Source organism: Hipposideros armiger, unplaced genomic scaffold, assembly GCF_001890085.2.
Source record: "Hipposideros armiger isolate ML-2016 unplaced genomic scaffold, ASM189008v1 scaffold_452, whole genome shotgun sequence".
In the NCBI taxonomy this organism is placed as follows: domain Eukaryota; kingdom Metazoa; phylum Chordata; class Mammalia; order Chiroptera; family Hipposideridae; genus Hipposideros; species Hipposideros armiger.
In genome coordinates, this window is record NW_017731802.1 from 1 (window position 1) to 5301 (window position 5301).

A 5301-nucleotide genomic window follows, 5' to 3' on the forward strand; every position below is an offset into this window, starting at 1 on the left:
TGCACCTCTTACCTAGCTTCAACAATTATTACTATTTTGCCAATCACATTTCTTGGCTTTTCTCTTGAAAACAACACACATTATGATCCCTCTTCACATCTTTCAGAGTTGTTTTCTTTTGGTGTGTGTTAATATACCCAATAAAGACATATTTAAATAAACTAACAAACTATTAACAGTTCTTTAATGCCATGTAATATGCATGTTTAAGTTTTTCTAGATGTTTCAAAGATGTCATTTTACTATTGTTTTGTTCAAATCAAGATCCATAAAGTACTCTCATTATACTTCTTTTTGGTATGCCACTTAATTCTCTTTTATTTTTTAGCAAACCCCTCACCTTTTATTTTTGCACTACTTGAATTTTTGGAGACAAAATGTAGAATGCCCTATAATCTGGATTTGGCTGATTCATTCCTACTATAAAGGATCCACTAAATATCATTAATTCTTTCAGAGATCTTTACATGGCTCTCAGTTTTTGCTCAGTTCTTCTTTCTCAGTTTAGAAGTCTAAAAAAGATGTTCTTTCTTCAGTAGTGACAAATTTGTAGCTAAACATTGATTGCCCAAAGCAAAACAAATAACTTCCAAAACTACTAAATATAAATTTAACAGAAGGTAAATATTACCTTATGGAGAAAATTAATATGGAATTTCAAAAAAGAATAAATAGAAGAGATGGACCTATTTTTTATGAAGGGAAATACCAAATATTATAACAATGGCAATTCCCCCTTTCTAGTAAAAATTCTGTTTAGATTGTTTTTCCACACAGAGCTTGCAGAGTTGATCCTAAAATTTTTATGGAAGAATAAAAATAACTAATAGACAAGATAATTTTGAATAAGAGAAAAGAGTTTTCTCTAATCATTAAACATATTATATAGCTATAATAATTCAGCACATGGCATTTGATAAATGACTAATGGATAATTATATAAACCTGAGTTATGGACATCTACATGTATGGGACAATGGGGAAATGATTAACAAATCATTTTGGAGAATTTGTTATTTACAATAAAAACATAAAAATTAGAACCNACCCTCCCTACTCACCTGATCTGGCCCTCAATGATATCTTTCTTTACCTGAAGATAAAGGAAATATTGAAAGGAAGACATTTTGATGACACTCAGGACATCAAGGGTAATACAATGACAACTCTGATGGCCATTCCAGAAAAAGAGTTCCAAAATTGCTTTGAAGGATGGACTAAGCGCTGGCATTGGAGCATAGCTTCCCAAGGGGAGTGCTTCGAAGGTGACCATTGTGATATTCAGCAACGAGATACATAGCACTGTTTCTAGGATGAGTTCATAAACTTCATTGTCCGACCTCATATATTTCTTTTACATTGGTGGGTACAGGACTCTTAATAATCAACACTTACAGCCCAGTGGTGACATGTGGTTTAGAAGATAACAAAGAGGGGTTCAGTGGTCTTTTGCTGGTCTAGTGGGCTGTGCCCAGAGAGGTCCAGAAAAAGGGATTACTCTGACATTCCAAGGGTATGTTATCTTAGGTGCAAAAAAGACAATAGACAGACTCGCTTAAGGTAAAGATTGACCTGTGTCAAGGGAGCTACAGGCCAAGGATGTGACCCACTTTTAGTTAGGAATTTTTTGTGTTCAGGCCATCCTATTTGGTTGATTTCTGTTTCTGAGGCCTACCATGTAGGCCTCCCCTGAAGTTGTCAGGTTTGGTATGTGGCCCCTTTTTCATCCACACTATCATAGATGAATTGTCTATTGGAAATAATTTATTTTGTTTCTTTTTTTCTCCTCTGACAAAGTGATCAGTGATATTTGAGAATGTGGCTGCTTTATCAGCCTGAGTCCTAGGGTATAGTCCAGTGAGAATATAGAATAGCATGCACAGCTGACCATGAACATGTAAACAAGAAATAAACCTGTGTGTTTTTAAGTCACTGAGATTTGGGGCAATTTTGCTATTGCAGAGCAATCTAGCCTCACTGATACTATTGTAATTATTAGGAAATTTTTAGGTAATTGTATTCTCTTGAGTAGGGACCTAGTAAGATGCATTATAGATATAGATATAGATACATATATATATATACATATATATGCATATATACATATGTGTATATATATACATATTCTAGTTTTGAATGTAATTTGTGTGTAAATATCTGCTCAACTACTCCTTCATTTATTCAACAAATATTAATTTTATAACAGGTGTTTGAGGCACATAACTGACAGAGGGTGAGATGGAATATGTGTGTTGAAATTTATTAATGTATTTCATTTATTCAACAAATATTTATTTAAAATCTATTATATAAGTATACACACACAAACACACACACACACACACACACACACACACACACACTTTGGCATACAATGTGAGATAACTACCTTAATACTTTTTTCACTTTTGATTCATTTCTGATGAGGGGCTTAGTGAAATGTCTAATGTCTACTTAATTCTTAGCTTAACATTAATAAACACAACTATGTGCCATTCACTGAGTTTTCCATACATCGGGTTTCTTAGATTCATACTAAAAAGATATCCAATTAAAAAATTTATCAGGCTTTACCTGACGTGGGTGGTCCATTATCCTAATAGTGACCGCATAGAAATGAATTCAGACCAAAGTGAGATAAGTACTGGGGTATGTAATTTTATTCAGTAGCATTTGTGAACAGTCTTTAATTTTATTTAAAATATTAGATTTAATTCAACAAAAAAACCCATACGATTTATTTTATTGTCTGCATACTAATTTATCCATGTATAATTATTGTCTTGTTTCTTTCTTAGATTCTTCAAAAAGTTATAAAACCCGGGTGAGGGAAATATCAAGTTGTGAGAGTAGAAAATCACAGATGTGTTCTGATATCTCGTTATCATTGGGTCCCACATATCTGTATACTAAAGAATAATGAGTAATGATAATGGTGACTAAACCGATGGCATTCAGTCTCTTCTTGTCTTTCAATAACTCTTCTTATTGCTAAAAATGGAGATTACAAGCTGTGTGTGAGCATTTTGCAGTGTTGTTTGAGCCAGACACAGGCAGTGTATGATTAAGGTTCTATTATTTCTATTACCCCCATCATGAACTGCTTATAAAATACAAAATTTGGAGGCATTTTAATTGTTGCATTTTTTGAAGTAATGTTACTTTCTTAGAATGACAAAGAACTAAATAGTCACAACTTTCTATGTATAAAAAAAGTAAAAATTATACTTAAGTAATGAATATTAATCAAAAGACCAACTGTGACCTGTATGGTATTACGAAATGTCAAGGAAATCCCTATGTTAAATAGTGACATTCTGTTTTCTAGACAGTTTTTAAAAATCTGCTTGATCTCTCACAGCACCAGGATATCAGTAAATTTTATTTTCCAAACTTCATCAAAGCAAACTTTATTANGGGAATAAGAGGATAATAGCCTCATAATTGTTGAGGCTGTTAAAAGTATAATTATGTTACCCTGCTAGCATCCCACCAGCCCACTTGATCCTATATTATGCCATGTCAATTCTTAGAGTGTGATCCCACTGTCCTGTAAATGCATTTTCCAGAATTATAAAAACTCTGAATATATGCTCTCAGTTAATGATGCAACAGAGCTGTTTCTATGGTAACCTTACTTCGAAAACAGGCCCTGTAAATATTTCTTTAGAAAATGTTTATAGATGTGCACTGCTATGTGTTTGTTTAAAATTTTAACACACTGCATGATGTGAGAAGGAAAGTATTTATTTGGGACTTAATTAAAGACACCATTTCCAAATGGTTAGGTTTTCTTCACGGTTGAGTTGATGATTTGCAGCTTTAACTGACAGAGGTTTTATCAAATATTTATATAAAATATGATCTTCATATGAATTGAAAATAATTCAGGAAGTAGAGGGATTGGTTTCATGAAGTAATTAAAGATTTTGTGGAGGAGAACACGGACGATTATTCAGCTTATATTTCTGTTTACTTATCTGCCCCGCTCTTTTTGGCATCTTTTTGGCAGAGGGTAATATTTCAAAACGCCTCACTTCTTTTTCAAAGCAAGGGTATGAGTTTTCTGCACATACATTCTTGTCATCCATTGTATGGAAACTAATTTTTAGCCAGACTGCATACGCACCCAAAATCGTGTATTTCTTAAGTTATTTGTTAAGTTATATTATGATAGTACCTAGCCATGTGCTATGAGAATTGAAACCTTTGCCTGGGTGAATATCCAAGTTGATGAATGCATTACATTTTCATAAAACCAGCTGTTCTTTCTCATTCTCCCCGCCAGCCAGGCTTATAAAAAGCACTTAGAATATAAAGAGGAGCAAAAGTACATTATTTTGGCTGATTACCCAGGCTGCAGTGTTAGTTCTGGAGCAACTCAAGTTTCTGCAGGAAATCTTTAGGAACTCTAGATTTGAACCACTTCCAGTCTTATGTCTCAGCAAACCTGTGTCACCAAAGAGCTAATATTAATAGATTTCTTTAATGAAATCCTTACTGCTGTGAATATATCACAAAATTATTGTAGGAATAACTTACAGATTAATACTACAATATCCACTCAATTCCTATGTATTCCATTTTACTCACTGCATTATGCAGATTAAACTGAGGAGCAAGCATCCCTGATATTCAGATAGCATAAGGTATAATGCAATGTGGATATTGGCTATTTGAAGAGAACAGTGTGGCTATTTTAAAGTTACACTAGATTTTGGCTTTAAGTCATCAGATGTCTGCTGTGTCATTGGAATTAACCCCTGATCATTTGCAAAAGGTGAAAGAATTCACAAAAAGTAAGAGAACAAGTTTTATTGAAGGTCGGGCAGAGAGAAAGTCTGTGTTTAAAGAAGATGGCTAGCCCAGGTAGCAAGGAGAGAAACACAGGCGAGGGGTGGGGGTGGGGGTTGCCAGGGCAGAGTCTTAGAGTAGAAAACTGCCCCTAACTTTAGGTTAGCTGTTTCTTATATAGGAAAGGGTAGGTAAATTTCCTTACAGCAGATGTGTTGCATAGGCTGAGGTCATGCAGTGGTTATATAACTTCTTTCTTTCTGCACATGCTCTTACCCATAATGCATACAGAAAAAACCATGGGGAGGGGCAAGTCTTAATGTTCATTTTATTTTAATTGTGTTATAATGAGGTTCGAGTTCAAACACTGTACAAGTTCTAGCAGTTTGCACATGTGTCAGGAACCAGCTTACTCTGGTTAAGGTCTTTTCTGCTCTTTCTAAGGGTGTTTGGACAGATTGATTTATTTCTAGGGGATGAGCCTGGGTGGTTCCTGGGGTGGGGATG